At 36.6% G+C, this 27,062-nt stretch overlaps 1 pseudogene; it reads right to left on the bottom strand.

Annotated features, from left to right (window-relative positions):
• Positions 1-15,961: 15,961 nt before the first annotated feature.
• Positions 15,962-16,050, bottom strand: LOC141446360 (U6 spliceosomal RNA; annotated as a pseudogene).
• Between the last annotated feature and the right edge of the window lie 11,012 nt (positions 16,051-27,062).

Genomic DNA, 27,062 nt, shown 5'->3' with positions numbered 1-27,062 from the left:
CTTTTTAAATTAATTGAATCGTTTTGAGCTTTTTTTTTTGGTACACTTAGCATTTTTAATTTAGGAGATGTGGACTTACATGTCTAAATGCAAAATAAAATATTTAAATATTAAATTTTTTCATGATAATATGGTTTTTTTGTAATGCATGAATAAATGACACTAATAATTTTGTTAATATAAATTGATTCATAATTATTTATTAATGTGGGCAGTTATTTAATAATTGTTCTTCGGAACTTCCAAGTTCAAGTAATGCAGAGTTTTTAAGTCAATTTCTGCATGTTGTTAAATAAAATATTTAAATATTAAATTTTTTCATGATAATATGGTTTTTTTGTAATGCATGAATAAATGACACTAATAATTTTGTTAATATAAATTGATTCATAATTATTTATTAATGTGGGCAGTTATTTAATAATTGTTCTTCGGAACTTCCAAGTTCAAGTAATGCAGAGTTTTTAAGTCAATTTCTGCATGTTGTTAAATAAAATATTTCTGTAGGGATTTCAAAAAAAAAAATAATTAATGAGGGGGTTCAATATATGAGATGATTTAGTTTAGAGCATCGTATTTAACGTTGATTTTTTTTTTATATAATTTGTAGTTGATATTAATAATTCCTTAGCCTGTCGTAGATTTTGTTTCTGCCATTTTCTCCTTTACTCAAACCTGTATTGACTTTTGTCTTATCGACCTTTTTTCCCCCTATCGATCGTTTGATATATGTGTAAATCGATTTGTTGGGGGTTATTCTTCCTCTTTATTCATAGATTCTAATCGTGTAGTCTGGTCTTAAAGATTGTTCCACTAACCCGATCATTTGGGTAAGGTGTAAATACGTTCCTTGTCCAACGACAATGAAATCTAATCTAAATTCATCTAATATTGCTAAAATATATAGGGGGTCTTATTTTGAAAGTACATCGCCTCTTCCACCTCCCAAAAAAAAAAAAAATTGTTTTACCTACAACTGACAGAATGTAATTAACCTAGAACATTTTTTGGGCTATCTAACATATTGCTGCTAATTTCAAGCACCTTGACTTACTTTATATTATAACAGGCACCCACACGGACCGAAACACTAACATCAAGGATTGCAGGTGTTACCCTTTACAGTCAGCCAGCCCATCATAGCCCTTAACTTCCCGCACCAAAGTCCAAGAAAAACTTTCATAATTAACTTTTTCCCTGTTCCCGGAAATTACTTATAGGCTAGTATTTTGTTCGTGTGAGTAAGTAAGTAGTAGTAGTAGTAGCATTCTCTCTCTCTCTCTCAGTCTTGCAAGTAATTATTGCTTCTATTAGATCCGCTCTAGGCGCACCGCACCCTCCTCCACACTAGGAGGTGAGGTCTGAAGAGGAGTCGGTGAACGAGTAACTTCTGTATATTCAGGAACGCTGTTCTATTGTTCAATTCGGGTATACTGTGAATATATATATATATGTATATTAAAGGACGAAAATTTACACAATGACATCCGACTATTAATAAAATTAATGTAATTTACTTTGTAATTACATTACGCACGAAATTTTGTTAGTTTGTTTTGTTCGTTTAATACGGAAGTGGGGAGTCCATTCAGTTTTGTTTTTAATAACAATAAAAGGAAATACTTTGTCTATTAAAAAAATACAATAATTTTACCTAAAAACAAAGTAATTACACGTAGGCACAGAAATATGGTTTTAACTCATTTTCCCAATTCCCCTCGCCGCCCTTTCACCTCTTTCCAGACTACACTATACATCACGACAGCTTTTAGAAAGCTTCTAGGAAAAAAAAAAAAATTTAAGGCTAGCAAGTGGATTCGAACCTGTGATCTCTACAGGTTGGAATATACTGTATTCGCTAAAGACGATCGGTTAATCTGAAAGCCGTTATAATGTGAAAAAACTCAAATACTCTCATGACTTTCTCTTATTACAATTTTTTATAATTAAAATTTCTTGAATTTTTGGAATTTGCACGGAAAAATAATGTGCAACAAAATTCTGAAATTTAAGCGATATAGTGGCATTTCTATCCAACCGATTTTCTTTATTAATATTACTATGGCTGACTTAGAAAAGCTTTTCATTCTTTTTATATTTTTCCCTCTTGACAGGAAATATATGAATGTCCACGTGCATTCTTTAAGACTTTTCCAAGCAGCATTTCTGATACTTCTTAATGGAAATCCTTAATAGAATATTATTTTAGTTAGGATTTTAATTTCGGCTCCATGCATAAAAGCTATTAGCGCCTCAAATAGGCAATTGCATTACTTTACAATAACCAATTCTTTTTCAAAGAAACTATTAACTATAGTGAATACACCTGCACTATAACTGTGAAAAAAAGGGAAAAGTATTGAAGCGTCAATAGTTTTCTAAAGAGAAAAAGGCGTTGTCATCAATGGAATTAAACATTTTGTATCTGGGAGATATTAATTATTTTAGAGCTATATAATTAGTAATGCTTCTTTTTCTTTTCATCGAAGTGTTATGATGCACACCAGAGGATACAGGGCCACCTAATCGTATTTCCTGTTTCTATTAGTTCGCCTTTTAATTGAACATTGGCACCATTTTCCTATGCATTTCTAGGTACTCAGAATTCATCCTTTTTATTGTCAGGCGGGCTTTACGTCCAACTCCCAATTTAGGTGTGCACGGAGGCGACTAGCAAACATACATTACTATAAATTCTCTCATATTAACCATTAAATAAAATCCAAGGCCTAGAGACTGCGAATCGAACCCACTAAACCAACAATACATCTTAACATTGCGGGTCTAGCCTATAACCGGCTAACTTACTTTACTATAAATTTCTCATATTAACCATTAAATAAAATCCCAAGCCCTAAGACCGGGAATCGAACCACTAAACCAACAATACATCTTAGCATTGCGGGTCTAGCCTATAACTGCCTAACATACTTTACTATAAATTTCTCATATTAACCATTAAATAAAATCCCAACCCCTAAGACCGGGAATCGAACCACTAAACCAACAATACATCTTAGCATTGCGGGTCTAGCCTATAAACGCCTAACAAACTTTACTATAAATTCTCTCATATTAATCATTAAATAAAATCCAAGGCCCTAGACCGAGAGAATCGAACCCACTAAACCAACAATACATCTTAGCATTGCGGGTCTAGCCTATAAACGTCTAACAAACTTTACTATAAATTCTCTCATATTAACCATTAAATAAAATCCAAGGCCCTAGACCGAGAGAATCGAACCCATTAAACCAACAATACATCTTAGCATTGCGGGTCTACCCTATAAACGCCTAACAAACTTTACTATAAATTCTCTCATATTAATCATTAAATAAAATCCAAGGCCTAGACCGGGGAGAATCGAACCCACTAAACCAACAATACATCTTAGCATTGCGGGTATAGTTTCTAACCACCTAACATACTTTACTATAAATTTCTCATATTAAACATTAAATAAAATCCCAAGCCCTAAGACCGGGAATCGAACCATTAAACCAACAATACATCTTAGCATTGCGGGTCTAGCCTATAACCGCCTAACATACTTTACAATAAATTCTCTCATATTAATCATTAAATAAAATCCAAGGCCTAGACCGGGGAGAATCGAACCCACTAAACCAACAATACATCTTAGCATTGCGGGTCTAGCCTATAACCGGCTAACTTACTTTACTATAAATTTCTCATATTAACCATTAAATAAAATCCCAACCCCTAAGACCGGGAATCGAACCACTAAACCAACAATACATCTTAGCATTGCGGGTCTAGCCTATAAACGCCTAACAAACTTTACTATAAATTCTCTCATATTAATCATTAAATAAAATCCAAGGCCTAGACCGGGGAGAATCGAACCCACTGAACCAACAATAGATCTTAGCATTGCGGGTCTAGTTTCTAACCACCTAACATACTTTACTATAAATTTCTCATATTAACCATTAAATAAAATCCAAGGCCCAAAAGACCAGGAGAATCAAACCCACTAAACCAACAATACATCTTAGCATTGCGGGTCTAGCCTATAACCGTTCGGCTATCGTGGCGCCTTAAAGTCTTAAATTAAATTAAATATTAATAGTGAACTTTTGATTCATTATTTAATCAATATTTAGCCCTTCAGCTTTCCTAATTAAATCTAAATTAACCATCTGTGCCTATTAATCGAGCCCGTTTGCTGCACAACTCGATTAACTCCATAAAAACAAAAAAAGAAATGCGATGAATTGTTTATAATATAAATTCAAATAAATAAGCGACAGCGGCTGAATTTGAGTTGAACTATTTCAACAATTTTACATTAGAACACTGAGTTAACTCAAAGAGGCTTCTGGAATAAATTAATGAATTTCAAAAAAGTGAAGTTAATCGATTTAGTGCAGTGAACGGCTCAAATAGTGGTTACATCTACTTTACTTCTACGTGATTATTATCAACATCACTTACGTCATCCGCGCGTGAGCATAATACTTTTTTTTCCAATAATGATTAAAAAAAAAAAATTAAAATTGGTATCAGAAACTTAAGTGAATATATTTGCCAGTAGAGTATGGCAACTCAGCTTTGTCCATCTCCTCCAGCTAAGTAGTGGGGATAAAAAGAAGTTTTCAAAGATAACAGGGCCGCCAATACCACAATAATGATGATTGAATAAAGTTCGTGAACTCACTTAGCAGGTTGAAATCGACTGGAAATTAGATTCTAACTGGTTGGTAATCATGATTTGTCATTATATAAAATCATTTATAGAAATGGATAAAGAAAAAATAGAGAAAGAGATGGAGATAGAAATGATGAGAAGCTGTGAGAAATGGACTTATTGATTCCACCCCCACCTCCTTACATGTACCATCTAGAACAATTTACAAGTTATCACCACCACTAGTTTGGTAATCTAATGGGGTTCTTCGGACTTCATCTTATTATAGGCACACACAAAAAAACCACAAGGGTAAACCAGCTTTGGGTAGATTAGAATTTAGAATGAGATATACACACACACAGGGCACGGTAACCATGAACACAAAGCATAAATAATAAAGGTTACTGATCATTAGCTATATATTATTATACATAATATAGAGTTTTTCTATCAAATAGGTTTTGAAGGCACTCTCACGACAACATCCAACAGTATGTCTTAGTAGATATTAGAATCTACTAAGTGGTCATGTAATATCTTCCTTTTTACATAGCTTATCTTGATCTACATCTAAAACCTCTATCAAAGCTAACTATCACGAACGTTAGAGCTATGAGAGAGTGCCGAGGTAATAATAGACGTGGAATGTCGTGATGATGTACAGCAATATACTAACTTCTTTTCTTTTTTTTTTTAAAGAAAATATTTTTTATTATTATTATTCTGATTGATATAACGGCGGTACTGGTTGGCTGAGAATGAAGGGTGGTGGGGGCCGTACTGAAAGGTTAAAGACCAACCAAGTATTGTCCATTATTATTACCATTAGAAAAAAACAAAACAAAAAAAAACAATGATTTCTTTAATATGGAGTATGCAATAACAAGAGATATTATTGGTAGTATAACCTGGTTACCAAAGTTATATTAGCGAATGGAAAAGAGGGATAAAAATTGAAAAATGTCACCATTACGAAATCTTAATTCTTCATTTTAAAACAGAAATATATGAATTTTTATTATTTTATAATCAGAATTTTAACGTGGGATTTTAAAGAGACATTTACTTGAATTTATGACCTGAAGTAATGGACACAATGTTTACCAATTATTAAAAAAAGTAAAGTAATGCCTACATTTTCAGGCGAGCTTTACGTCCAACTACTAAATTAGGTGTCGTTGACGCAGGTGACTAGCAAACGTACTTTACTACAAATATTAATCAATAAATAAAATACAAGGCATAGGCCAGAGAATCGAACCCACTTAACCAACAATACATCTTAGCATTGCGGGTCTAGTCTCTTAACCGCCTAACATACTATACTATAAATTTCTCATATTAACCATTAAATAAAATACAAGGCATAGGCCAGAGAATCGAACCCACTTAACCAACAATACATCTTAGCATTGCGGGTCTAGTCTCTTAACCGCCTAACATACTATACTATAAATTTCTCATATTAACCATTAAATAAAATCCAAGGCTTAGATTGGGAATTGAACCCACTAAACCAACAATACATCTTAGCATTGCGGGTCTAGTCTCTTAACCGCCTAACATACTATACTATAAATTTCTCTTATTAACCATTAAATAAAATCCAAGGCTTACGTAGATTGGGAATTGAACCCACTAAACCAACTATACATCTTAGCATTGCGGGTCTAGTCTCTTAACCGCCTAACATACTATACTATAAATTTCTCTTATTAACCATTAAATAAAATCCAAGGCTTACGTAGATTGGGAATTGAACCCACTAAACCAACTATACATCTTAGCATTGCGGGTCTAGTCTCTTAACCGCCTAACATACTATACTATAAATTTCTCTTATTAACCATTAAATAAAATCCAAGGCTTACGTAGATTGGGAATTGAACCCACTAAACCAACTATACATCTTAGCATTGCGGGTCTAGTCTCTTAACCGCCTAACATACTATACTATAAATTTCTCTTATTAACCATTAAATAAAATCCAAGGCTTAGACTGGGAATTGAACCCACTTAACCAACAATACATCTTAGCATTGCGGGTCTAGTCTCTTAACCGCCTAACATACTATACTATAAATTTCTCATGTTAACCATTAAATAAAATCTTAAATAAAATTCCCCTAGATCAGGGGAATCGAACCCACTAAACCAACTATACATCTTAGCTTTGCGGGTCTAGCCTCTTAACCGCTCGGCTACCGTGGCGCTTCCATCCAGCTAGGAAATGCTAGGATATATTAAGGAATCTCTTCTCTTTTTACTGGGACCTTCGAGGGAATTTTCCTTCACTCTTTCACTCCCCCCCCCCCTCCCTGTTACTTGTACTAAGCGTAGCCGCCAGTGTGTAAGTGTCATTACGAGATACAGTATGAAAGTTTAGGGTTGACATTTGCGCCCTAGTCAATTTATTTCTATTATTTTTTTTCCTTTTTTCGAGTGGCTCTTTAGGGCAACTTGTTAGGATCTCCTTTCACAGTTGATCTCCTCCTTTATTGTTTTTTTGGGACCTTCAGGGACCACACATATTAGTTTTGAGGACTTCCACAATTCTTAACCCCGTTTTCCCAGAATTAATCTTTCACCCTAAAATTTGACCCAATCCTAAGACCTCCAAAACCAAGCTATATTAAAGATGAATTATCAATTCTTGAACTTCTGCTACCTACATGGAATGTTATATCTTCAATTACTAAATTATATTATTTACATTTTAATTGATTTGGTAATTCGTGGAAAGTAGAACATTCTATTTATTATTATTATCATCAGAGCTTTTTGCTCAAAATTAGAACGCTATAATTTATTCTATTTGGACAAGTGTCGCAAATTGTTGTAGAATTTACTATTCTGTCCTGCGCCAGATCATCTTCTGCAGTCACTACTTCAAAAGAAACGTCTAAAAGTGGTTATTTTATTCCATTAAATTTATTTCATTCGTTTATTCACAAAAGCAATTGCTTCACTCGAATAAATTTACAACCATGACGTATAAATTTAATATAGCGCATATAAATATAAATAATACGATGATATAAGACATAAAATTACAAATTAAATTGAAAAATAAATGCTGTTGCAACATGTTTTGACATGTTAGTTTATTACAACTTCTTGTTAAATCATTTTAAAGACTCTTATGATGTGACTTTATTAATATTATTTCATTTCTAGTGTAGCTTAGGGGGGGGGGGGCGTTAGTTAGGTGTTTCTGCCCAAAATAGATTAATATTGAAAGTAGTGGTGTAACTATCGCGGTTAGGTGTAATGGATGTTGGCAGACAGAATAAACAATCTTGAAATTTTCTCTTTGTAGATTTTCCTCACTATAGATGGTTTCCTTGTACCGAAAAATTCGGTGGATATCTTCTCTCTTTCTGGGCTACCAAAGGTTAGAAGAACCCCAAAAGTTTCGAACTTCCATCATAATGAATCTCCGCCCATCCTATCTAGCCGATGTTCCTTTCGATGATGTTTATCTTATGTATTTAAGGCGAACTCACCACACACCTTGTTTTATCTAACTGCCAATTAAAAACGATTGCAGCTTAAGTGAAAGGAGTTTGGGTCATGATCTCATTAATGAATACAGAAAAAACAAAAAACAAAAAAAGACGACTAACTCATTAACACCTTAACAAGCAAGGAGGGGATGAAGTGGGGGAATCATACTGTATAACCAATTCCTAGAAATGACCATATCATTTAATTAAAAAGTATTAAGAATGCAAAAATAATATAATTCAAAGGAAAGCTTCGTGAGCAGATAATTGCAGAACTTCTGGGAGTTATTTAATTAAAAAAGGGATAATAAATTAATTTTTCAGCTCAAATGATTTTTTTTATGCCCACATTTTCAGACCAGGTGTCGTGGACGAGGCCACTAGCAAACATTCATTACTGTAAATTTCTCATATTAACCATTAAATAAAATTCAAGGCTAAGACCAGGGGAATTGAACCCACTAAACCAACAATACATCTTAGCTTTACGGGTCTAGCCTATAAGCAAAGCCTAGACCGGGGGAATCGAACCCACTAAACCAACAATACATCTTAGCTTTGCGGGTCTAGCCTCTATAACCGTCTAACATACTTTACTGTAAATTTCTTTTATTAACCATTAAATAAAATCCAAGGCCCTAGGCCGGGGCGATCGAATCCACTAAACCAACAATACATCTTAACTTTGCGGGTCTAGCCTCTTAACCGCTCGGCTACCGTGGCGCCCTATTTTGGAGGTTATTTCGAAAGGAGTAGTAAGAGTCATGAAGTTCTACTGTGAAATGAAGTTACTGCAGTTCGTTGTCAATGAGATCGTCAGAGCTTATCCCGTCTGTCCAGAAAAAATTGTCCTTTAAATAGGTATAATTCTCAGTAGAATGCCCACCTACATTACACTAATTGTATTAGATTCTAATCTAACTGTCCACCTATAAAAATGTTTGTAAGAACAAAATATTAATTTTGTTCATTAAACTAACTAGATAACCTTTTATTATTAGAACCGGTCGGACAAAAGTGAGGAGTTGCTGTCATGGTCCAACGAATTAGCCCCCCCACACTGTTTGAATGGTCAAAACGGCCTCTGGTAGCTTCCCAGTTACGCTGACTGATTTTCAAGACCCTCCTTGTTTAGTACGTACACGAGCAATTATTAAGTCGTACGTACACGAGGTTTTAATTAATGTTCAGTCGAGCGCGTTGCGTAATGTAAAAATGACAGAAGGCACGATTTTTTTTTTAGAATAGTACCCACTCTATTGTTGTCGACCGTTTATAATTGTTGGGAATTAAATCTAGGTTTTGTTGTTTTTTTTAATTTGTTTAATTCCTGAGGATGGCAATTTACGTAATGAGACACTTCCTTCCAGTCAGTGTAGATTGCGCTTATTCCATGAGGCAGCAGGAGGAGCAATGGAATCTGACAGCTAGGCATTAAAATTACAGTCGGACTTAAATATATGTCCAGAAAAATCATCATTTCTGCCACTAGAATGGATTCAATTAATTAATGTTGTTCACACTCTGGCTGCCACAATGTATGCATATATAGTACGTTCTATAAGGTGTATATACTAGGTAAGAGAGACGATAGCCGAGCGGTTAGAGACTAGACCCGCAACGCTAAGATGTATTGTTGGTTTAGTGGGTTCGATTCCCCAGTGTCTAGGTCTTGGATTTTATTTAATGATTATTATGAGAAATTTATAGTGATGTATGTAAGGCGGTTGTAGGCTAGACCCGCAAAGCTAAGATGTATTGTTGGTTTAGTGGGTTCGATTCCCCCAGTGTCTAGGTCTTGGATTTTATTTAATGATTATTATGAGAAATTTATAGTAATGTATGTAAGGCGGTTGTAGGCTATACCCGCAAAGCTAAGATGTATTGTTGGTTTAGTGGGTTCGATTCCCCAGTGTCTAGGTCTTGGTTTTTATTTAATGGTTAATATGAGAAATTTATAGTAAAGTTTGTTAGGCGGTTATAGGCTAGACCCGCAAAGCTAAGATGTATTGTTGGTTTAGTGGGTCCGATTCCCGGTTTGAGCCTTGTATTTTTATTTAATGTTTAATATGAGAAATTTACAGTTTTCTATTTCTTCTTTATTTGTGCTACAAAATCTCTGGATAGTTACATTTCTCTTTGATGTACGATTCTACAATCTATAATTTGGGTGGAAATTAATAGGGTCTAATATTTCGAATTTAAAGAACATAGGGAATATTAGCAAAAGAATGTGGTGTGATTGACAGAAAAAAATAAATATGTTGAATCGTTTTCCCCAAAATTGTGCCTCCTCTTGTCAGCTAAAAAACGTTTTTTAATCTTTGTTCTTTTTTTTTATCCACATTATTTTCTTCTTTTTTTTTCAAAGTCCATCAAGTCCTTTCAAATTCATTAGGATATATATAACCAAATAAAAAATCATTAGCTGACTAGAATAATAGACGCTGAGATGTGATTATTAAAGAATGCAACTTTCACACCAAACGACCAGAAATATTAGTGATACAGAAGCGTAACCGTGAACTTTTATATTAAAAGCATTAAAAAAAATAAAAATAAAAATAAAAGATAGAACAAAGCAAAAGATGACGCAAGAAAAGAAAGAAAAAGAAACGTTGAAACATCTGTGTGGTCCAGGAGCGACTATTCATTTTGGTCTCTGAATGGAGGCAAATTAGGCTTTACCTGTTTGTTGGAGGACAGGTGACAAAGCTCTTATAATTAATTGTTCAGCTGGATTACTAGTTTAGGTAACTAAAATTAATTCATTTATGCAGAATATTCTTTTTTTTTTTACCATTATTATCTCATTAAACCAAAGAATAAGAAAGAATTGAAAGTTTATAAGACATTCTATTTATGCAATTTTTACACTTTATTGAATAAATGGTTTGTAATCATTTATTGAAGCTGCAATAATCGTTAACTAAGTGAAAGGAAAGCGGATTAAGTAAGGAGGTCGTTGCTTTGAACTCTCTTGAAGTTCTGGGTTTGAAACCACCTGCAAGATCTTGGAGTTAGAAGAGCCTCTACAGTTTACTATCCGGGGGGAAAGACAGTTCACCTTATAACGAGTAATCACTGCCTGGAGACCGGCAGTGCGCTGAGAAAGCTCCAGGTACGTTTGAATTCAAACGTTCAAGATATTGAATATTGATTGGTTAGATTAGATTAGATTGCTTAAGACGGGCGGTTCCACCAAAAAAAGGGGAAGGAACGCAGGCAATCCTAATGCCCATTGTTCCCCGCCCACCCCTCATCTCATGAGAGATACCGGGGTTTAAAAGAAAAACAAATCCGGCTAAAAGTTGCCAGATGCTAATATAGTAACCTAAAAAAGTAGCAACAGGGCACTAGGGAGCTTGACGAATCAATCGCCCAGTGCACTGAATAAACCTAGAGAGTTCGTTAAGATTACCAGATGCTACAATCTCCGGTAGGGAGACATTTGACCTTCCGAAGACGAGGAATCTAGTTTTAGAATAAACTGGGCACACCTCAACGAAGTGCCTCACAGTTTCATCGGACTCACCACAGCCAGCACAATTTGGCGACTGGATAAGGCCGCATTTAAAAAGATGATACGCTAAATTCGCATGTCCACTCAACACCTGAACCAACTGGCGGATCCGGGACCTGCTAAAACCAACCATATCCGTTCTTGACAGGCCAAGGATTTCCTTGAACTCCCTTGAAGTTCCGGGTTTGAAACCACCTGCAAGATCTTGGAGTGAGCCACAATAGATCCATAGGGGTCGCGGTGGCGCAGGCCTTGAGGCCACCCTAATTTAATCTAATCTAAGATCTTGGAGTTAGAAGAGCCTCTACAGTTTACTATCCGGGGGGAAAGACAGTTCACCTTATAACGAGTAATCACTGCCTGGAGACCGGCAGTGCGCTGAGAAAGCTCCAGGTACGTTTGAATTCAAACGTTCAAGATATTGGATATTGGTACTCTGTGGTTAGTGTACACTGGATTCCGACATAGGAGATGCACAGGTTCGAATCCAGCTGCTGGCTTTTAGAATTTCTTTTTTTTTTTCCTAGGAGCTTCTCACAAGCTCACTGTCCAGAGATTGACAATGTTGTCTGTGACGAGGGAACACTGTCACGGATTGGTTAGCTCAAACCTAAAAAACTAGTACTTTTCTTTCCTGTGAAGGCACCAATTTTGAAAACGTGACACGATTGCAATATATTCTCTAGCGAGAGCAGTTATCGATTAAACAATTGTTTTTATTTTAAATTTTGTGTTAACCCCACACTAGACTTAAAAGAACAGAACTAAACAGACGCTATCGACTACTTAAAAGACTCTTAGACGATAGATCTAAACTCTCTCTGGACAACAAAAGACTGATTTATACTTCTATATTTTGAAACCCATCTGGGCTTATGGAATTGAGCTGTAGGGTTCAACCAAACCCACAAATCTCCAAATGATTCAATCTCTTCAATTTAAAATACTTCGAACTATAGTAAACGCTCCATTTTATATCTCCAACCTGGACTCTACACCCTGACCTTAACATTCCTTTTGTCACACAAGTCGCCAAAAACCAGATACAGAAAACTTCACTTCAACCTGCAATCTCATATAAATCCTCTAACTCAAAATCTTTCTTCAAGAACTCTTCCTGATAACTCGAGACAAGACGCCTTAAAAGATAGTGTAGCTTCGTGATCTCCTCTCTTGGTGGAGAGAGTGACTAACCATACGTATAATGTTTTGGAGTGTTACGACTGCGGTAACTTCTACACTCGTTTGCTTCATTTGTTATCACTGTTACTGATAGCGCCAACGCGCTGATTTTACCACAAATAAAAGAAAAAAAAAATTGTGTTTTACAAGTAACTCTACAGAATCTTTGATTTTTTCCTTCGTAGTTCGGATTTTCAACCATCATCAGAAGTAATCGGTTTAATGTAGAGAATTCGACTTCACCTACGTTACCATCATGCACTTATGTAACATCTCGATATATAAATTTAAAGATATTTCCCATCACTACGGAAGTAACCACATTTTCAACCCTTTAGAAGTTAGCAATTTCCATGATTATAATCAATAAGGTGTATTCTCGTTTATAAAATGGATTTCTTTAAAGTTACTTTGTTTAATTAAATGTGATTCTGCAATCATTAATTTGATGTGAAGGTTTAACGATTTACTAGGCAATAAAACGTTACTGGACTTGAAAACCGGATGAACTCCTGTCAGATTTACACAGGATACATTCAATCAATTTCCAGAGTATTCGAATCACAATTGATTTTCCGATTCTATCGTTTGTTTGATCTTGAACCAAAACAAAAAACACAACATTATTAATCAAGTCAAAGTTAAAAACAAGTACAGACTTCTGTAACGACTCATTCGAATACTTTTGGACTTATACTGAACAACTTATAGCTAGTTATGGAGAAGAGGAAGAACGACTGCATCCTAAAAGTACATCTCAGATCGTAAACAGTAAGAACTTGACGCTTCGCTATCATAAAAACTGGGCACTAAAACCAGACTAGCCACAGACAAACCAACATCTGTAAACCTCTCTCACTTACGTACTTACACACGCACCTACATTGCCTCCATACGTACACAAACTTCTTACATTGTTTTTATGAATATATATATAATATACATCTCTGTGTGGGTATTTGTGGTGAGAGGAGGGAGGTAAATCCTTTTAACACTTTTAGCTGTTTTGTTTTCGTTATTGTGAATATTTAACGTTGGGTATGAGCAACACAACTAAACAGGGAACGGATTAGCCGAGTGGTTAGCGAATACTGGTTTCCAACGCGGAGTTCACTGGTTCGAATCCCGCCTCTGGCTCTTAGATTTTTCTCTTTCTAAGAGCTTTTTACACCTCACTGTTCGGTGATGGACAGTGTGTTCTTTAAAGTGAGAATAAGCTGGAAGAGCACTGAAAATAGCTGCAGGCGCTAATAACTTCTTATATTGGTGCGCCATAAATTGAAGAAAAAAAATCCCTAGGATTATGGACCAAGAAATTTAACAATCCCCTTGCATAATTACGTATTCACTTCCTATCAGAGTTAAATTACAGAACAGATATGAAAAACATATAGAGGCAAAAAAAAAAAAAATTAAAACAAGAAAGCATTGGCAAACAGCCGCCATTATTGCAACCACAATGGAGCGTATAACCTTCACATCAATCATTCTCCTTATCATATTAGCCACTGATGAAGACGCACAACCATTCCGAGATGATTAGCAAACAGAGAAAAACGAGTTTTTTTTTGTTTTTTGTTTTTTTTAATGATTTAGGGTGCTTCAACATTTATGGTTTTTGGCACCCGGAGCTTTTTTCAGCGCACTGCCGTCCTTCGGACGGTGTTCTCTCGTTACAGACAACACTGTCCATCACTTTCCAAAGCTACACTCATCTCACTTACTAGTTGGACCAAACGTTCAACCCCTTTCAACTCCAGGCCCATTTTACCTACCTAAATCCACTTCTCATTCCTAGTAGCACATTACTTCTCGTCAAAATATTTTTGTTTTTTTTTTTGTTATTTCAAAATATGGAACTTTGTAAACTAAGGAAAACAAATAATTGAAAAATTTTAAACATTTTTCGTTAAAGGACTTTTTATTGTTTTTAAGGCGCCACAACGGCTGTCGTTACAGACAATACTGAACCATCACCGTACATTGAGCTGTAAGAAGCTCCTGGGAAGAGAAAATCTTAGGGCTACCTACGACTATACAGAAAGCAGAGTTACGAAATTAAAAAAAAGAAAAGACTGACAATTAAGCGAATCAAAAGTATTTAACGTTTTCAGTACAGATTTAAGTGCTATTATTCTTCTAATAGTAGCAACTATACGGTCCGGTCAAAGGAGATAATAATTTCAGTAAATGCTTCAGTTAACTTTATGGACCAACTATCTTCGTTTAGTTGTAAACAGCAACAAAAAAAGAAAGCCATTGTTCATTATATTAATACCATAAACAATTGAAATGACAACTGGCCGACCACTAAGAGTTGTGGTTAAATAAGGAACCACCAAGATGAAGTTTTCCCATAGCCGTGGAGCTAATCATTTGGCGGAAATGTTAACTTGGCCGGAAAATAAAACTTATTGAATTGATTAAAATATTTTTTACGGGATTCTGAATAAAATTAACGTTTTTTTTATAGTGGTTTATTTACAGCTTTACAAATCAAATCGTTGGGATGTTTTATCATTGAAAATACGAGTAGTTATTCTTTTTGTCGTTGTTTGGGTGTAAAGGAAGTTTCTGGAGAGGTATTTCCTGGTGCTGTAAGTTAGTCCTCTTGAATGGATGTCCGAATTCATGCTAGTTGTTAGGAGCAACGCACTAGGTGATCAGTTGGCCACTAATGGAGCACTTACAACCTAAGTTGTCCAAAATCCTATAAGGCGAGAGCGTCGTAAGAAAAAAGTAAAAGTAAAGTAATCGCCTATTTTTTCAGGCGGGGCTCAACGTCCAACTACCAATTAGGTGTCGTGGACGGAGGCGACTAGCAAACATACTTTACTGTAAATTCCTCATATTAAACATTAAATAAAATCCAAGGCCTACTAGACCCCAGGAATCGAACCCACTAAACCAACAATACATTTTAGCATTGCGGGTCTAGCCTATAACCGCCTAACATACTTAACTATCAATTCCTCATATTAAACATTAAATAAAATCCAAGCCCTAGAGCGGGGGAATCGAACCCACTAAACCAACAATACATCTTAGCGTTGCGGGTCTAGCCTATAACCGCTCGGCTACCGTGGCGCCACCGATTTTGAGTGTCATCCTTGCGTAGGGGGCCATGCTAATCTTCTCTGTATCGTTCCAATTTTAGTATATGTACTACCGAAGCGAGTACTACCTTCGTTGTCCAAAAATCCTATCCAAGAGCGCCATATGTATGATTCTTAAGATGACTGAGAAGCCGCTGAAGTTATGGCTCAGTCGTCATTGCAGAAGGAAACTCAAAACGTAATCTAAAGTCACTGATGCCCTATTTAGGAACTCCAAAAAAAAAAAAAACAATAATAGCAACAGACCGACTCTTGAATAAAAATCCATTTCCGGAGTCTTAGCCATCTAAGATCCGTGGAAATCCGAATAAATCGTGCAAGGTTAACTTAAAGAACAACAGCCTCAACTAGTCCTGTTGAGGACTATACTACTTCAACCTAGTCTCCTCGGATCCGTCAAAAGATGATGGCTAATGTATCGTTCTCAGTCTAACAAACTCTACAGAAAGCATTAGAATAGTTGTCCACACGTGGGGATCCCAAGTTCACATCCAGCTGCTAGCCCTCTTCTTCTAGAAGCTTCTTACAGCTCACTATTCTGTTTTGGAGAGAGAGAGAGAGAGAGAGAGAACACTATTCTGAGGCAGGCAGAGCCGTGAAAAAAAAAGCTCCAGACGCCATTTAACCTCAGATACGACCTAAAATTAACCACGAAAAAAAATGTTAAATAGACTTTATAATATAAATCTGTCTCCTTAAATCAAATTGTCCACCGTTAGATAGATACGTAGATAAGACAAGGGCGGCCTCAAGGCCTACGCCACTGCGACTCCTTTGGATCTATTGTGGCTCCCCGCACTCTAGAAGCTTACCCCACAAGACCTGTCCGTTTAATCAGACTCTTAATTCTGGAGAGCGACTCTTGGGTAAAGCTCTTCAAGCCTTGGTTTTTCCTCTCCGAGGAGTAACGTCCTTGGCCATACAAGCCCCTCACACTGACACAACACGTGCAGTGCCGTTTCCTTATTCTTCCTCCTGACAGAACCTACAAAAGGCTATCATCCGCTAGGGGCCCATGCAATGCATGTGTTTTCTGCAGCCTGCAGTAGCCTGGTTAATAAGCCTATACAGTCATCCTTATAGACCCACGCGGACCTTGACGGATTAATTCTGCAGTCAGCATTGTCCACAGTTGGAAACAATCAGGTGTCACTGAGTGGTATTTATAATATAATATTATTGTTCTTAGTTGTGAATCTGTTGGTTACAAGCTCTTCCCAGTAAAAGAAAGTCGTATGTGTTATCCTACTCCTGAAATATGTTCCTGAGGGGCGGGGGACAAAAAATGCGCACTTCCTTTCTGTTTACCAATTAAGCGAGGCTTACGCTGATCTTGTGCAATGCGACGTGAAACCGGAAACATTTTTTTGCATTAACAAAAATAATAATTTGGCATTGATTCTTTAAAATATAGTTCATAATAATAATAATAATAAATAAATGATTTCTTACTAAATTTAATAACCATAATGTTTAAAGGTAGGTTTCCCACATTAGCTTCAAACTACCATAACGGTGCTCTCGACCTCTCCTGACTGTCGCCCCATGCCCGTCCTGCCGAGTGTACAGCGAACATTACGGTAGCTACGAAATGACTTGGGTCATTATGCCTTTATTTGCCGTATTATCTCTCTATCTCTTTCTCCCTGTACACTAACCAAATTACTCCGTCTTTGTCGCTTATACTTTATCATTGTGCGCCAACTAAAGCCGTCCGTTCACTGCCCGCTCCTCCTCGCCCCCCGCCGGCCCCATTAAGCCCGCATTCTACTCTTTGATTAAAGAGTAGCACTATTTTAATTCGCCAACATATTCTATCCTCAGCTTTACTCAGTCTCTTAGATTTCATTCTTTTCTAGTCTCTTCATCTGTTCCTCTTATTTTTTGTTAAACTATTTTTTTTTCTCTTAAATTATTAATCAAGAGACGGGAGTTGGTCTAGGTGGTCAAGAGCGGGGCTTTGTAAGTGTGAGATCACTAGTTCGAATACTGTGTGTTTTATTTGTTAGAAAAAAATTGTTTTATAGTAAAGTAATGCCCATTTTTTCAGGCGGGCATTACGTCCAGCTACCATTAGCTGTCGTGAATGGAGGCGACTAACAAACATAACTTTACTATAAAGTTCTCATATTAAACATTAAATAAAATCCAAAACCTATTCAGGGAGAATCGAACCCATTAAACCAACAATACATCTTAGCTTTGAGGGTCTAGCCCAGTGATGGGCAAAGTACGGCCCGCGGGCCAACTCCGGCCCGCGAAAGTATTTAATCCGGCCCGCCGAGGGTCCATAGACATGGATAGTATATGGCCCGCTATAATTACGTTTTGACGGTCGAGAAGTATAAAGTAGATTCTACTTAGTAGAATAATAGATGCATAACCTATAGGTGAAGCTAAACTAGCCGCGTAGTTACACAAGTGTGTAATGCTGTAATGTTTTTATAATATTATGATTAAAAGCTTTAACACAAAATGCATTTTTTCTATAATTCTGGCCCTCCTCTAGAATTTCTTAAACTTTGTGGCCCCCCATTAAAAAAGTTTGCCCATCACTGGTCTAGCCTATAAACGCCTAACATATTTTACTATAAATTTCTCATATTAATCATTAAATAAAATTCAAGACCCATAGACCGGGGCAATCGAACCCACAAAACCAACAATACATCTTAGCATTGCGGGTCTAGCCTATAACCGCCTAACAAACTTTACTATAAAGTTCTCATATTAAACATTAAATGAAATCCAAAGCAAAGAGATTGGGAATCGAACCCACTAAACCAACAATACATCTTAGCATTGCGGGTCTAGTCTACAACCGCTCGACATCGTGGCGCCTAATTGTTTGCAGTAAAATTTGAGCTTCTGCCACCGTCCACGTCACCTAATTGGTAGTTGGATGTTCGGGCTCACTCCGCCTTAAAAAAAAAATAGGCGATTACTTTGCTTAATTATTTATCAAATTTTATTAATCATTTTTGTTCATATTACTTCTCCTGATTGGTGACATTTACATAAATAACAAATTTGCTTTAAACAATATTTATCCATTGATTGATATGACCGGCTTCGGACTTTCTCCCATTCTCAGAGGTAGTTTAGATTAGACAATTACTGCGTAGAAATTCACTTAGAGTAATGTACAGTTTTACATTTCAGAATTCATTTAAAATTCAAATTCATTTTTAAAATTAACATTACGGCCGGGCGCAACATTTCAACACTAGTTATCAGTGTGAAAACGAATTTTAATGTGAACATGTGTTATTTGTAACCTTTTGTAGCTAGAAATAACCACATTACTAAAAAGAAAAAAGAAATTACTTTGAACTCCAGAAGATGGAAATTAAAGAAGAATCAAAAAAACTTGTTCGCCTGCTTATTATCATTCTTTCTTTCTAATATTTCCATCTAACACGTTTACCACAATGAAGAAAGTATTACAAAAGAAAATTATATTATATTGAAATTTAATTCATAAAGGATTGTCTACGGCTGTAAAATGTTATGCAACGATTACTGCAATAAGTGGACTGTTAAATCGAATACTGTGGTCGATAGTGAATAAATCGGACCAGTCCGGCAATCGTACACTGATGGGTTACAGTATATCTGGTTTTGATTTTTCATTTCTTGTTTAGAGAGTGTGTAAGTGTGATGCGTATTTGCGAGAGAGAGAGAGAGAGAGAGAGAGAGAGAGAGAGACAGTGTGAGAGAGGTGGATATAGTTAAGGGGAGCTTGACTATCGAATCTCATCTTCTTCGGCACATTATCAAAAGGTGATCTTTTCTAGATCGATCAAAACGTGAAGGTAAAAAAAAAAATTACGTGTTCATTCTATTGGTCCATGACGTTTAGATGGTAAAAAAGGAAATTAAGGATACGTTTGAGAGGAAAGAGAAGTTAGTCGCCTCAGGCTTATTAGTGCGTCACTGGGAGGAGGTCAAAGGTTATTATTATTTTTTTTTTAAATTGGTAGGAATTTGCAATTTAGTAACTATCGATAGGGGATACTAAACTGCCCAAAATATTCATAATATATGGATGTACGTCTTGTTTTAGATCGATTTCTCTGTAATCTAACGACTATTATCTATGCGAGAATTGTAAGTGAAGTCAGCGCTGACTCAAATGCAGCTGGACTAAAAATTTTAATATTACTACCATTTTTTCCCCCACCATTTTCATGCTGTGCTAATAGAATTGCCAAATTTCCCGGTTCTCGCCGGAAATATCCGTTTTGAATGGCATTTCGAGTTCATAAAAGTGTAGGGACACATTACGGCCTCCTGTACAGTTGGCTGTATCCAGCCCAGACACTCTCTCAATTTATCAATTTTTACTTTAAACTTAGGAATTCTTCACAGGAAGAATTATTTTCTCCAGACTTTGCTCTAGGATCCTCCAGCATCCTTGTTATAGCCATAGTTCCAAATCTAATTACTTTCTTTTTTTCTCCTTTAACCATTACTTAGTCTTTACTAGCTGTTCATTATTTTTTGGTGACTGATTCAATAGTTTCAAAATAGGATGAAATAAAATAAATGCCAGTTTTCAGTCGTGGTACATTTATTCTTTCTCCCACCGGAGGTCCCGGGTTCGAATCCAGCTGCTGACCCTTAGATTTTCTCTTCCTACTAGCTTCTTACAGCTCACCATGTCCGGTGATGGACAGTGTTGTCTGTAATAAGAGAACACACTGTCCGGAGGCCGGCAGTGCACTGAAAAAAGCTCCGGGCGCCAACAACCTTAGATGTTGACGCGCCTTAAATCATAAAAAAAAAAAAAAAAAAATACATTCATTCTGCCGAGCTTTCGACCTAGGGGACTAGGTCATCATCTTCAGGGCTAGTTTACAAAGTAATATTTTTACATTACAGGGTTGGTGTGTCTTCTGTCTTGTCTGTTCGTGGACCAGTCCAAGACAGAAGACACACCAACCCTGTAATGTAAAATATTACTTTGTAAACTAGCCCTGAAGATGACCTAGTCCCCTTACGTCGAAAGCTTAGTGCTGCACGAGACCGAGACGAGGCGAGACTTTATGCAGTCTCGATCTCGGTCTCGGTCTCGGTCGCTCAAGTCTCGGTCTCGGTCTCGGTCTCGTCGAGATATCTCGGTCTCGGTCTCGGTTTATTGAATTTTTGTTTAAGTATTAAAAGCGGTTTGCTATTAATAACTTTTCAAAAAATGTTATTATTTTCTAATAATTATTTTAATTTATATATTGGTAATGAAAATGTGTGTAAAAGAAGACAACTACTTACACTTCAATGCATCATATATTACTATTTCTGTTATATATCTTTATATAATTTCAAAAAGATGTTAAAAACGCGCCAAATGAAAGACCCAAATAACATATCTGCCTGCTATAACAAGTCGATTCGTGAAATAAAAAATACACCTCCCAACACACTTCCCGCTCCATTAGTTATGGCTGTTGGTGAAGATAAAGAATCTGATGATTCACCTTTTGACGACGACGGCGACTGCATCAATATTTTTGCACCATTTGCTCAAAAATCAGCAAATATCACCGAAGCATGGAAGACAGAAATAATTAATTACACCAAATTAGACCAAGCACCAGTAGACGTTGACATTTTAGAATGGTGGAAAACACTTGAGAATTCCTTCAAAAATTTGTCTAGAATGGCAAAAGATATTTTTAGTATCTGTGCAACTTCAGTGCCATCGGAAAGATTATTTTCGCAAGCTGCGATGATAATGGCCAATAGAAGATCTTCTCTAACTTCTGACTTAGTAAAAGCTCTTTTATGTATCAATGCTTGGGCAAAGTGTATCTTAAAAACGAAAATTTGTGGCAATATTTTTTAGGTGCATAGATAGTCTTTTTTTTTCAAATTCACTAATTCCAAAATTCTAAAATATAATTCAAATAATATCAAAGTTCAATTAATAGTGAAATTTATGAAATTGAATGAATGAATGATATGAATAGTGGAATTTAGTGAATTTATGTAAAAATTATGTAATTCGAAGGGGGCCGCCACGGTAGCCGAGCGGTGCGAGACCTGCGAAGCTAATGTGTATTGTGGTACTGGGTTCGATTCCCGGTCTTAGGCCTTGGATTTTATTTAATGGTTAATATGAGAAATTTACAGTAAAGTATGTTTGCTAGTCGCCTCCGTCCGGGACATCTAATTGGTAGTTGGACGTAAAGCCCCGCCTGAAAAAATAGGCGATTACTTTACTTTGCTTACTTTACTTATGTAATTCGAAGTCAAATAGATGTAGTAATATTTAATATATATAATAAAATCGTATCTTTTAATAATTAATTCAATACCCGTAATGATTATTTATTAATAAAGAACACAATTTAAGGCTAATTATAAATTACCACACACCGATATCAAGGGTATAATTGCAAAAGCAGCACTACAAAAATGGCAGACAGATTACAATAATGGTGATAAAGGTAGATTCTATAAAACTATGGCAGATCAGTTACCTAGACAACCATGGTTTAAAGGAACTGTCACTAATAAATGGGTTGTTACGACAATAAGCAGGCTGAGAGCGAACCACGCGGTGTGCGGATCGTATCTACACAGGATCAACAAAAGGTCCTCTCCTCTTTGCGTAGATTGCAATGAGGAGGAAGATTTCAAACATGTAATAATGATATGTCCACGTTATGTGGTAGAAAGGAAACGAATGTTTGACGATATATACAGGTATTTAGATGCACCATTTCGCTACGAAGACATTATATTCTCCACCAACAGTTATGTGCTTAAGTCGATAGCAGAGCTAGCAATGAAATATGAATGTATTTAGAAGCTATAGCCGAATTAGAATGAATGGAACAAAATGCTTAGAGAAGGATTACGTGATTTTAATTTTGGTTAAGCGAGAAGGATGGCAGGAGCACAGAGTGCTGCTCCATCCATTAGCAGTAGTTTATGTAAATAGCGGTATATAGTAGAATGATGAATGTGTGAAGCGAATGTATTTGTAGGTAAGAATGGAGAGTGAGTGATATTCTAGTGATAAGCACCTAGACGATGCTGGCTGTATGGCGGAAGCCAATGCCAAAAAAAGAAAACAAAAAAAAAAGAAAAAAAAGAACACAATTTTATAATTTTGTAGCTAAAAATTAATATTTGAAAAACCGAGACGAGACCGAGATTTCTCGACGAGATATATATCATGTCTCGATCTCGGTCTCGGTACCGAGACCGAGACCGAGATTTGTCTCGTTTCTCGTGCAGCACTACGAAAGCTCGGCAGAATAAATGTATCACGACTGAAAACTGGCATTTACTTTTTCATCCTTAGTGTTTACATTTGTTCTGTACATCTTCTTGTTAATAATCCTGTGCTGTTTCCTCTTGTTAGTAATCCTGTGCTGTTTCCTCTTGTTAGTAATCCTGTGCTGTTTCCTCTTGTTAGTAATCCTGTGCTGTTTCCTCTTGTTAATAATCCTGTGCTGTTTCCTCTTGTTAATAATCCTGTGCTGTTTCCTCTTGTTAGTAATCCTGTGCTGTTTCCTCTTGTTAGTAATCCTGTGCTGTTTCCTCTTGTTAGTAATCCTGTGCTGTTTCCTCTTGTTAGTAATCCTGTGCTGTTTCCTCTTGTTAATAATCCTGTGCTGTTTCCTCTTGTTAGTAATCCTGTGCTGTTTCCTCTTGTTAGTAATCCTGTGCTGTTTCCTCTTGTTAGTAATCCTGTGCTGTTTCCTCTTGTTAGTAATCCTGTGCTGTTTCCTCTTGTTAGTAATCCTGTGCTGTTTCCTCTTGTTAGTAATCCTGTGCTGTTTCCTCTTGTTAGTAATCCTGTGCTGTTTCCTCTTGTTAATAATCCTGTGCTGTTTCCTCTTGTTAGTAATCCTGTGCTGTTTCCTCTTGTTAGTAATTTCCTTAGATATTACTTAATGACATTTATTGGGCTTTTATTTTAAATGTATATATTTTTATTTTTATTTTTTAGAATAGATAAACGCTTATTTAAGCATTTTATTTAGTAAAATGGTTTTTCAAGTTTTTATTTCTACAAACATATAGGAGTTAGAACCTAGTTAAACCAGTTTGTCCGTCATAGATGTATGTGCAATGTGCAATATGCGGCCTGTACGACTTGTGTGTGGCGTGTTGATTGTGTTGTGGTGCATTATGCGAAACAAGTTATCACAGGCAGAGAGAGCTCTATAGGATTGCTGAGCTCCTGTTACAGCTCGACCCAAACTTCTATTGTTCTCATTGTTCTTATTGTCTCCTCCGTTGGACCCCCACTTTAGCCGACGCCTCTTCGTCATGCTCTTCTACTTCTTCTTCTTAACGACCGACCACTTCTCTGTCTCTTTCTTTGTTCTTTCTGGGCTTCTTCTTTCCTAATTTAACAAGACCGCTTTAGCTTAACCGATTCTTTTTTTTAGTTGACGTTTTAGATTTTAATTTATTTGCAGATGTTTAGTTTTTTTTAAGTTTTCATTGAAACACAAATGAATTTCTTTTTTTCAAATTTTTAGTTACGTACAATTTGTTCTAAATAATAGTTTAATTTAATATTATTAACAACATGTTCATCTTAAAGGACATAACAATAAAGATTATGCAGTTAACTGCATTTCCGGTCAGCCATTTTGTTTTTTGAAAACATTTCATTCTTATTAATACTACATATTAATATTGGTATTCTAGAGAATACACCCTTCGCCCAGAACTGCCTTTATTTTTTTGAATAAAGGCACCATTTAAGTCTAAACTCAGTTCCACATTTGCTTCTGCTAACTTGGTCCAAGAACTTCGGGATGACTAACATGGAAACTGCATGCTAGGCTAAAAATAAAAGACTTGAACTGAACCGACCTGAACAAATTACTAAACTATACAACAGGGAAGGGATTAGCTCCCACGCGGAGGTCCCGGTTTCGAATCCAGCTGCTGACCTCTTAGATTTTCTCTTCCTAGGAGCTTCTTACAGCTCATTGTCCCAGTGATGGACAGTGTTGTCTGTAACGAGAGAATACACTGTCCGGAGGCTGGCAGTGCACTGAAAAAAGCTCCGGGCGCCAATAACCTTAGATGTTGACGCTTTTTTTGATCATCAAAAAAAAAAAAAAACTATACAACACTCTAACATGGACAAACAGACTTGGATCTTATTCGGGACTGCCAAACGCACAAAATCAGCGCAGTATTCAACCTAAGAACAATCAGACAATGCTCCTTTTGCCAGAATTCCGGCCAGCTGGAAATCCATACCAATCAAATCCACTTATCTCGGACCTTTCAACTCTCCCCATCAAACCTCCTGCAAAACCGTGACCATAACTCACGTAAGACGTCGGCTAGCCAGAGAGGATGTCGTACTCTCTTTCGTCTTGACGCCCACTTACCGGTTATCAGCGCTGAATGGCCGCCGTTCAAGAAATCAGCGTAAGTTATTTACACCATTCCTCCGTAAAATAATAATAATAAATCTATTTAATTCAAAATGTTGGACAAAGAATAATTTTGAACAACTTCCTCTGTGACGTCATGGTTGTTTCCTTCAAATTCACGTAGCGGAGCTTCCTGTTTCTTCATGATTATGGAATAAAAAAAAAAAATCATCTAGGATTAATTACTTACATATTATGCAGGCTTGTGCATACTCTTCGAGACAAATCTCACGCCGCTTTTTGCCAAGCGGTTAATATAAGCAGGAAGTTGTATAAGCATAAAATATTAGCCGGCGTGCTATATGGGAAGTGAAGTAAAACTAAAATACAGAGTGTTGGTTCGTTAAAAGTGTTAGATAGGAGGAGGAGGAGGAGTAGGAACTGAGAGCGTTGGCCGGCAGTAGCCTGCCGTCCGGAGGCCGGAGGGTTGTGTTGTCACCCGGGCTGGTAGGATCCGCTGGCCGGGGTAAGCCACACCTATAACCATGATGGATGATGGCCGCATCTTAGGTTCATTAGTCAGCCAACTACGGGGCTTCACACGGGATCTCTCACAAAATTATAATATGTGATATTAATTGTGCCATCTACCTACAGCGGAGTAGCTCGTGGGCGGAACTTGTGGCCCCCTTCACCTGTGGGGCGAGGGGCGGAAGGGGAGACCCATATACCTCGCACTAATACCAACATACATTAACACTATAGATATATCTCTCTCTCTCTCTTCATCGCTCGCTCGTGCTCTAAGATCTTATCTTTTTGAAGCTGCCACAGCCTCAGCTAAACACACACACACACACTACAACATCCAGAATGGACCACATATCTGCCTCCCTTCTCGGTTACCAACGTTCCCTTATTTCTCTTTCATTATTCCATTAGAAATAAAATTAACATATTTTAATACATAAATCTTAGTATCATTATAGTAGTCCCCTGAATTGGCTCTTTCCATCTCTCTCTTTCTTAATGTATCTGATCTTAGGTTACATAACTCTCATAATATCTCCAGCATCCGATAAATATAAACTGAATCAAAATAAAAGCTGAATAAAAACTAAATCTTTTGTATGAAATTAAAAAAAACAACAAAAAAGTCTTATTTTCATTTCTTGCTAAAGAAATGCATCTTCTTTCTTCTTCTTCTTTCAAGGTGTTTCCCTAGTGCCAGGGTTCCTTGCGCCAAGCATCCACCCTTCCCTATTCTGAGCGTCGCTTTCGCATAGACCTCACGCTATCATTAGTTCCTTTACCTGCGCGAGCCAGCTATTCATAGACCTTCCTCTTCTTTGACTGCCAGCAGGTTGCCCTAGCAGAGAGCCTTTTTTGGGAGGCGCTTAACGGCTCATGCGAAGAACATGTACAAACCACAACACCCTTCTTTCGTCCACCCAATCCAGTATGGTTTTATCTACACCGACTGCTTCCCTTATAACCATATTTGGGACTCTATCGAAGATTGTTTTCCTTATACATCTCCTCCAGAATCCCATTTCTGTCGAATTAAGGGTATTACGCGCTTTAGTTGTCAGTGTCCATGCCTCGGATCCCATACAGTATTAGTAATACTGCATCTTTTTTCAAATTTTTAATTGCAATCTTCCAATCCTTAACTGCAAAAACAAAAACAAGTAATAATCATAAATATTAGGGGAGGTATT

Source organism: Rhodnius prolixus, unplaced genomic scaffold (assembly GCF_049639745.1).
Source record: "Rhodnius prolixus isolate KJV_2025 unplaced genomic scaffold, Rpr scaffold_1, whole genome shotgun sequence".
NCBI lineage: Eukaryota > Metazoa > Arthropoda > Insecta > Hemiptera > Reduviidae > Rhodnius > Rhodnius prolixus.
This window is presented reverse-complemented; position numbering and strand designations above follow the sequence as displayed.